The sequence below is a fragment of the Anabrus simplex genome, chromosome 6 (genome assembly GCF_040414725.1).
Source record: "Anabrus simplex isolate iqAnaSimp1 chromosome 6, ASM4041472v1, whole genome shotgun sequence".
Taxonomy (NCBI): domain Eukaryota; kingdom Metazoa; phylum Arthropoda; class Insecta; order Orthoptera; family Tettigoniidae; genus Anabrus; species Anabrus simplex.
The window spans coordinates 72,169,910-72,180,084 of record NC_090270.1 but is presented as its reverse complement, the minus strand read 5'-3'; the positions used below and the strand labels follow the sequence as shown (position 1 = coordinate 72,180,084).

Genomic DNA, 10,175 nt, shown 5'->3' with positions numbered 1-10,175 from the left:
TATTTTACAATCTGCGATATTTGAAAGAAAACACGCCCAATTACACCTCGGTTTAAGAACTAGAGTGCGATATACATTAAGTCGATCATGTTACGTATTAAGAAATTTAACAATGAATTCCTCAATGAAAGTTCATAAATGCAATAAACCGCACTAATTACTCGCCTAAAGCTGGTTCACACCCGCTCATACACTCAAGAACCGGCTTGAAGGCGGCCAGTAACATGAACTATGATACTTCCATATCGTTAAGAACGGGACACCAGCAGTTAAGGTAGCTGCTGGATTTCGTAATGGGAGACTGTCGCTGCTCGATTTTCTTTCGCTGCTAGCGGATTATTTAGTTGCTTACTTATGGACCGGGCGAGTTGGCCGTGCGCTTAGGGGCGCGCAACTGTGAGCTTGCATCCGGGAGATAGTGGGTTTCAACTCCACACTCGGCAGCCTTGAGAATGGTTTTCTGTGGTTACCCATTTTCACACCAGGCAAGTGCTGGGGCTGTACCTTAAGTAAAGCCACGGCCGCTTCCTTCCCACTCCTAGCCCTTTCTTCTCCCATCGTCGCCATAAGACCTATCTGTGTCGGTGCGACGTAAAGCCAATTGTAAATGGTTACTACAGTAGCAACTGTTGACAATAAGCAAGCCATGAAGCACTGGAATTCATTTAGGTGTATATTAATCACCGTTGATTTGCATACAGGATTTATGTACTAAACGAAGCGAAGCCTGTAGGTCTGTGTGTATTTTAAGGTTTGGAAGACCATTCGTTTACATTCCTCGTTTGGAATTTTATGGTGCCTCAGATGGTAATGGCATCAATCTGTGTTGAACTCAGTGAGTCACGCCATATTTTATAAATTTCAGCCAATGGCTGCGGCTGTTGACGCGAGTTGAATGGAAAATGTTGCGCGATTTATGATATCTGTTCTCTCATAAAAGTAAATATAATTTCCATAGGCGGGCTGATGTGTTCTTAGCCTTAACAATGAACACATCACTCTCGTACGAGTAATACGATTTATATGAATCACCTTCATTATGCTGCTGGTACCTTTACCGTTTGTCGTTGTCCTTATCTCCTCAAAATGGTGAACTTGACTGGTGTCAGTGGCATTTTATGGTGTATAAATGCTAGTGGTTTAACGTCGCACGAACACACCAAAGTTTTTGGCAACGGAAGATGGGAAAGGGCTAAGATTTGGATGGCAACGTCCGTGGCCTTAATTAAGGTACAAACCCAGAATTTGCCTGGTGTGAAAATGGTAAACCATGGAAGACCACCTTCAGGGCTGCCGACAGTGGGGTTCGAACCCACTATCTTCCGACTGCAAGCTGATAACTACATGGTCCAAACCCCAACTCCCCCATCTGTTTATCGGTGGGTCAGTTATAGAAACATGATCATAACTTCTTGGTATTGGGTTCGATTCCTAAGACGTTTTTTGAAGGGTGGTTATAAATCTTGCCACTGTACATTGCTGACATAAAGATCTCTGGTAGCGCACTTACAACGGAAGGGCGCGTACTGTGGAATCGCCGATCTTACGTAAATTTTGCACACACGTTAAATAAGCCAAGAATAACACAACGGTCAAAATAGTTATTTCGGAAATTAACTCAGGCGACCTACAGAAAGCAAGAGCCCCGAAAGGCCATGGCCTACCAAGCGACCGCTGCTCAGCCCGAAGGCCTAGAATATGAGGTGTCGTGTGGTCAGCACGACGAATCCTCCCGACCGTTATTCTTGGTTTTCTAGACCGGGGCCGCCATCTCACCGTCAGATGGATCCTAAATATTGTAATCACGTAGGCAGAATGGACCTCGAACCAGCCCTCAGATCCAGGTAAATATCCCTGACCTGGCCGGGAATCGAACCCGGTGCCTCCGGGTAAAAGACAGACATGCTACCTCCACACCGCGGGGCTGGGTATGAGGCAAGGAAGATGATAAGAAGAAGCTATGAAAATGATTTTCTGTGGTTTCCCATTTTCACACAAGGCAAAGGCTGTACCTTAATCAAGCCCTCGGTCGATTCCTTCCCACTCCTATCCCTTTCCTGCCTCATTGTCGCCATAAAACCTGCCTGTGTCAGTGCGACGTAAACGAAAACACTTTTCTCTATGGGCAAATCAAATGATAATAAATGTTCCTCGGTGTGGCCATACATCAACAGCTGCTAATTTCAAATGACATCAGCCATAAGAAAGAGCCTGCACGGTTGCTAGGTAACTTTGTCTGACCGTCCATCCGTACCTTACATCACAGCCTGCGCGGTTGCTAGGGTTACATTTCCGTCACACATTTTGTGACGCTAACTTCCAAAATGCAAATTTTCAAGTGACCCCCAGTCATAAGAAATTTTTATGTCATAGTGAGTATGAAAAATAAGATATATGTAGTTCTATAGAAAATCCTGAGATTTTTTTCCTCGGATCTCACTTTGTGTCCAGTACTGTTTGATGATGATGATGATGATGATGATGATGATGATGATGATGTTTATAGGGACCTAACATCAAGTTATCGACCCCAGCCAGTACTTTCTCCTCTTGTTTGTGACAATCTTCCCATCTCGTTGGTCTACCCTCGTTCTCTTCCAATTCGGTCAGTATTATAATAGTGAGGCTAAGAAATTAAACTACAGAGCAAGTTAGCTGCGTGATCCTGGACAGACAGTTCGGGTGATAGTAGGTTCGAACCCATGTTGCTGGCAGCCCTAAAGAGAGTTTTGCGTGATTGATTTCTCAATTTCACAGCGGGCAAGTCTGTCTGTACCTCAATTAAGGTCACGGTCGCTTCCTTCCCATTCCTAGCCTTTACCTATCCCATCGTCGTCATAAGACCTGTGTGTGCCCGTGCGACGTATATTTCATTAATTTTTCCGCGTTCGGTCTCTTCCTTTTTTCTTTAGCCGACGTTATTCTTCGAGTGGCCAAAATGGTATTCTCGAATAGCGGGGCCGTTGACCTAGATGTTAATGCCCGACAAACTGAATCTGTAGTTGATATTGGTGTACTGTTCATGATTTTTGAATCACTTAAAACGTATTTAAAATTGATTTCCTGATTACTTTTATTTCTCACCTGCCTTGTCTCATGTAATGCACACGCTGTAATCTTACCTTTCGATCCTTTTTTATATCTTTCCTCTCCTCAATTCTTTCTCTCCCACCTCCCTATATTCGTATTTCTTTTTCATTCTTGGCTTTTTCTTTTTACCATTGTCCTTTTCCCTTCCTTAATTCGTTCCTTCTCGCCTTTCTTTTATTCCTTCTTTTCTTTCTCGCTTCCTTTCTTCAATTTCACTCACTCCACTCTTTCTTTCTTTCTTTCTTTCTTTCTTTCTTTCTTTCTTCTTACTCGTTCTTACATAACGGTGTTTTTAAAATTTTCTAGGAAAATAGGCTTTGAATACAATACGAGAGTGAAATAAATGACATGAGAACTTTATATTTCTTAGTATTCCACAATAATGTCGAATGATGACAGTGAAATCTTGTTACTTCTGAAGTTATTTAAGGTGTATATTATTTTCGTTTCTACGACACAGCTTCAATAATTTTCGTCCAAGGGAACAGCTGGTCATCTTACACAGTAACACAGTCAGCTGGAGAAAGTTTTAAAATATCCATTCATTCAGAGACCACGTCAGTAACCTTTCTGAATTGTTGGTCTTTGATAGCCCCATCAATCCTGAGGAGAAATCTGGGTCGTTTGGAGAGACAGTAGCTACGGCGAGAATTTGTCTTCTAAATAAATATTTCCTGTCAGGAAGAGCATGTGTTCGTCAACCTAAAACAAGCCAGGGTGATACCAGCAACATCAGATGTAAAGTAGAAGATCCTTCCATCTTTTCCTTGAGGAACTGAGCTCCATGGATTCAGCTATGGATAAAAGGTTTTGATTCAAATCCTTTCTCTGATATCCTTGAAATGATTTCCCGTGTTTTCTCACTTAACCTGTTGGCTACAGCTTCGCCCATCCCAATCCTAGCCCAGTTGATGTCGGCAGCCTCGAGAATGGTTTTCTGTGGTTACCCATTTTCACACCAGGCAAGTGCTGGGGCTGTACCTTAAGTACTACTACTAAAATGTTTTCATTCCTACCTTGAAAGGTGACGCCGTCTCTCAGGCCGGGAGATTTGTTACGGTGATGGAGATGCCCGGAGAAGGTGAGAGAGTTTGGCGGCCGTGGCCTACAATAGGAACTGTCCCGGGATTCGCCTTAGAGCGGGAGAATGGAAAACCACGGTAAACCATTCTCAGGACAGCCGAAAGCCCCTCTCCGTCAGTTGCGTCGATTAGGGGATGGGGGCGAGGTTGGCAGTCTCCCCCCCCACACACACACACTTTGTGGAGAAAATAGTACATTTTTATTTCATGTAATCCACCTGAATTTAGGAATTACAGGAATTATTTAAAAAGCAACTTGTACACATCCTGTTGACTTATCAGCTAGTGCTTTTCTTTTATTTCTTTAATTATTAAGAAAAATACTTAACGGAAATACCCACAAAATATCCTTCGTTACGACTAACTGATTCGTACAGCGCCACAGCAAGTAGTGGAGACTCGCTCAGCAGCGTGTAGTACAGGGATTCTCAAACGCCCAAAATCTCACGCGTGCAAACTGAGGCGCAGAGTTCGTGTGCACAGTGCATCGGTCCCACTCGGCTCGGCTCGGATCAACGCTTCGTCTCTAGGCTACTCGGGTAAGCTCGGCTCAACTCGGCTCGGATTTGGAGCGCTACGGAGCAAGTGAGGAAGAGGGAGACAGCGGAGCAAGCGAGACAGGCGTGAGGAAAGAGAGAGACAGCGCTATTGCTCCAAATCGAAGAGTGGGGGTCTGCACTCTGGTCAACCAAGCGAAGTCGTCTTTTTGCACCGTGCACAGCGCAATGCACTGGTGCATGCACCCTGAGAGGCCCTGGTGTAGTATGAGGGAGGGTAGCACGAGTATATTTTTGCCAAGGTCATGGACACTGAGGTTTGATACGCCCGCTTGCCACGCGCATTCAGCTTGGCAGTCTCATTCAATGCGCCTGTGCAGTTCTATCCGGTGTATATTACTCTGTTAGTGTGTTGTCAAATTGTAAGTGATTTTTAATAATATAATCACGCCGTACTTCTAGTTAATTGTAATACACGTGTAATTATTGTTCCTTTGGTGAAAGTTCTATTGTATAATATTGAATAAAATTCTCAATTTTTTTTAAAGTTGGTAGACTGTTAAGCTTTACCTCTCTGTCGACAATTCGCACATAGAGCATCAAAAACATACCATTTTGTAGCTTTTTTTTTTTACAATTTCGTTGTATATCCCTCAAACCCGTGTACTTTCTGCTGTCTATACACTTCTAATAAACAGTCACCGCTACTGCACTCCGTCTCCCGAACACAGAGACGTAGAGCCACGGTAGAGCCGTCCTCTGCTCGGTTGGTCGGTTGGAGTGCAGCCGTGTCCACTTGTAGTCCGAAGTCAACTCTGCAAGCGCCAACGTTGATTTTAAAAGCACATACTAGTACTCATCCCACTGCCAGACAGTTATTGTACCGAGATGAACCATACCCTCTCTCCCCCACCCCACGCAAGGGTACTGACTTCGGGATCCCAACTGACAAGGGAACTGTATGGTATAGACCGGATCGATATCAACGAAACTCGCCCAACAATAAGTTACAGCCAAACTTTCAGAACACATTCCCCACACAGTAGTGGCGCTAAGGAGCTCACCCTCCGCCCCTCGCAATAATTGAAAATGGGGCCTCTCGTTTTCTTATAAGGGAAGTTATAAGTTTCTTTCGTAGTAGCCTACAATGTTGAATATTACTACAATGAACAGCAACACCGACGACATAATAAAAATAATAGTAAAGCCTCCATGGCTCAGACGGCAGCGCGTCGGCCTCTCACCGCTGGATACCGTGGTTCAAATCCCGGTCACTCCATGTGAGATTTGTGCTGGACAATGCGAAGGCGGGACAGTATTTTCTTCGGGTACTCCAGTTTTCCCTGTCATCTTTTATTCCAGCAACACTCTCCAATATCATTTCATAGCATTTATCAGTCATTAATGAATCACCTTGGGAGTGGCGACCCCATTGTAATAATAGGCTATAGGCCTATATGGTTCATTCATTACATCCCTACCGAGCTCGATAGCTGCAGTCGCTTAAGTGCGGCCAGTATCCAGTAATCAGGAGATAGTGGGTTCGAGCCCCACTGTCGGCAGCCCTGAAGATGGTTTTCCGTGGTTTCCCATTTTCACACCAGGCAAATGCCGGGGCTGTACCTTAATTAAGGCCACGGCCGCTTCCTTCCAATTCCTAGGCCTTTCCTATCCCATCGTTGCCATCATACATATCTGTGTCGGTGCGACGTAAAGCAAATAGCAAAAAAAAATATATAAAAATAGTATTACATCCCTGACCCGGGCAAAGACTGGAAAACAGGTTGTAGGTTTTCATTCATTCAATAATAATAATAATAATAATAATAATAATGTTACACAATTTAGTTTTCAAATTCGAATGAATTAAAGTGATACACTTATATGGTACGAACACACAACACACACACACACACACACACACACACACACACACACACACACACACACACACACACACACACACAAGAAATGCATATTCAAATTATAGTAACAAAAACACGCCGACCATCACAATATTAAGAAATAATCTCGTTCCTAGGACCAAATAATTTACTACTATTTACAACTCAACCGTCCATCGTAGGCATACTTAGCTACACTGGCTGCTGAGAGTTATAAACAGGCTCGAAACTTCAATATTTAGAGTTTAAATAACGAGGATATCCTTGTAATCACATCTTCGCTTCTCAGAATAGGCTAATTACTTCAAAAGCCTTGTTGATTCTTGTGAGTGGCAGCAAGGGTCGTTATTATTGGAACAAGTTGAGAAACCTACATTCTTTCAGAAATAACTACCGTACTCGTATTAATGAAAGAAGCTCTGCACTACGACGGCCTAAGTTTGGAGCTACCCTCTGCAATACAAATAATACGGTGTTGTGTGCTGTAGCTTTATCAATGTATAAAATCACTCTTCAGCTAGTGAATTAAGAAATAGTCATGGGTCCCTCAAAAGCCATGGGCCCGCCCACCCCGCGACGTCTGTGTGATCCTTATCGCCACCACTGTTCCCACACGAAGAAGAAGAAAATATGTTAGTATATGGTCATGGGTCCGGAAAGGCTTTATTTCCATGTCAGGACTCATTTTCAACAACTTTACACAGTACAGTATAGGCATGATTTTTTTTCGCATTAACGATAAACGCGACAAAAGTATTTTGAAGCGATTTTGAGATAGGTAGGTAAGGGTTATTCTGCCCGAAGGCAGGTCCGAACCTCCGCAGAGGTGTTCCTGAGCCGGAGTTTACGTGCGGTAGGGTGGCCAGTTCCTTTCCGCTCCTCCATTCCCTTACCCCCCACCAACAGCGCGTGGCAACCCATCCAACTCCTGACCACGCCCAATGTTGCTTAACTTCTGAGATCTCACGGGATCCGGTGTTTCAACACGGCTACGGCCGTTGGCGATTTTGAGATATCTTAACGAATGATCCTGGTTAACAAATTAGTGATTTTGTTTTCGCGAATTTTAGCGAAACTCATTGAAAATAATGATCTTGAAATTGTATTCCAGAATCATGTATGTGAAAAGAAACAGAAGACAGAATAAGGATTCTTCATTTCGACAAAAACATATCTTTGTATTAATATTCTATTACATCCCTTAATGGTATGGCCAGATTATAGTTCTAATCAAGAATACATAAGGAATAATGGATGATTACCAATACTGCTTCTCTTTACTTATCTATCTTTCACATAAATAATTCACAAATTTCACGAATTAAACTTTTTATGAATAACTTTAGAAAAGGATTAACGCGAAATTAAAGCGATGGAGTCAGCCCTATTCATCGAAATAACACGAAAAATTGTTTCCTTTACGCGAAATCGAACATAAACTAATGCGAAAAAATAATGCCTCTAGCCATGAAACCCCCCGCTAGTTGTTTTACGTCGCACCGACTCAGATAGGTCTTATGGCGACGATGGGACAGGGAAAGGCTAGGAGTGGGAAGGAAGCGGCCGTGGCCTTAATTAAGGTACAGCCCCAGCATTTGCCTGGTGTGAAAATGGGAAACCACGGAAAACCATCTTCAGGGCTGCCGACAGTGGGATTCGAACCTACTATCTCCCGAATACTGGATACTGGCCGCACTTATGCGACTGCAGCTATCGAGCTCGGTCTAGCCATGAAAAACACACAGGAATATAACGTATCAGCATACCACATGAACTGTTCAAACTGCCCTCTGTTAGCATTGATACATGGTGTCTCAGCGCAGCCGGGATACAATGCGACGGCGAGGAGCTGCATTGATATTCGCAGTCAGAATTCTGCCAAGATACTTATACTTCTTTGTTCTTTTATTTTTATTTTTATTTATTTATTTATTTATTTATTTTTTTGTTGCTAGTTGCTTTACGTCGCACCGACACAGATAGGTCTTATGGCGACGATGGGATAGGAAAGGGCTAGGAATGGGAAGGAAGCGGCCGTGGCCTTAATTAAGGTACAGCCCCAGCATTTGCCTGGTGTGAAAATGGGAAACCACGGAAAACCATTTTCAGGGCTGCCGACAGTGGGGTTCGAACCTACTATCTCCCGAATACTGGATACTGGCCGCACTTAAGCGACTGCAGCTATCGAGCTCGGTGTGTTCTTTTAATATCACCATACTTGGTTCCCGTTGTCCAGGTGGAACCTTATGGAACATTATTATTAGTAGGCAAAACATCGGGTCGGGAATCAAAATCCACAGTTCTAACCCTTCAAGCAAGCAACTCAATGTTGAAAATATCCTAGGGATATGAGCTACGAATTTTAGGTAAATAAAATATAATAAAGTATGAGAATATATTCCTTGAATATTGAATTTTCACGACCGCATTGTAATCGAAACCGACTTTCAACCTATTAGGTCGTGTTACGTACATTTAGTACGTGTTGAAGAGATGTTAAGTACAGAACAAAAATGGCCAACCAGACACCAGTGGGATCCGAACCCACAACCTCCCGATTTCGCGTCGGTTGCTCTACCAATTGAGCTATGGTGGCCTAGGCCATCGTTATTCTGTTGGAAAGGATCTGAGCTACAGGTCTGGTACTACTACCATCACACTGTAGAGTGCGTTTAAGTTGCCCGTTGAGGGCCAAGTCAATGAATATTGAATTTTCACGACCGCATTGTAATCGATCCCACTGGTGTCTGGTTGGCCATTTTTGTTCTGTACTTAACATCTCTTCAACATGTACTAAATGTACGTAACACGACCTAATAGGTTGAAAGTCGGTTTCGATTACAATGCGGTCGTGAAAATTCAATATTCATTGACTTGGCCCTCAACGGGCAACTTAAACGCACTCTACAGTGTGATGGTAGTAGTACCAGACCTGTAGCTCAGATCCTTTCCAACAGAGCAAAGATGGCCTAGGCCACCATAGCTCAATTGGTAGAGCAACCGACGCGAAATCGGGAGGTTGTGGGTTCGGATCCCACTGGTGACTGGTTGGCCATTTTTGTTCTGTACTTAACATCTCTTCAACACGTACTAAATGTACGTAACACGACCTAATAGGTTGAAAGTCGGTTTCGAATATATTCTTTATTTATTCCTAAAAATTACAATCCTTTCCTTAATCATTATTATCCGGCCGAGTAGATAAGCAGTTTGCCTTTTTCTACCACTACGAGCGCTAATGTGAAGCAATGCATTGTTTCACTTAAGTACCACAACGAGCGCTAATTTGAGTTAATGCATAGTTGCACTTAAGCCCTTATATCTACATTCGGTGTGGACTTTTTCAAAAAAATAACTCTTGAGGTCATTGAACCACGGAACACATTACAGAAAGAATTATGTAAATAAGTTAATTTGGCTAGGATTTGAATGAAAAAAGAAAACGAGTAAAAGGCCAAGAGATGCGAGGCTGTCTTTCTGGAACTGCATTTAGGCCGGAAATGATTTACGAAATTTGTTTTCTCTTTAGTTTGATATAGCTATTCAAGACTCACAATTTAAAACCTTTCTGGGCCCTTTAGTCCTTCAACCTTCGGTACAGT

At 43.0% G+C, this 10,175-nt stretch overlaps 1 non-coding gene across 1 annotated transcript; it reads left to right on the top strand.

Annotated features, from left to right (window-relative positions):
* Positions 1-9,546: 9,546 nt before the first annotated feature.
* Positions 9,547-9,619, top strand: TRNAS-CGA (transfer RNA serine (anticodon CGA)). Its single transcript has one exon. It is a non-coding gene; the product is annotated as a tRNA-Ser (tRNA).
* Positions 9,620-10,175: the final 556 nt, after the last annotated feature.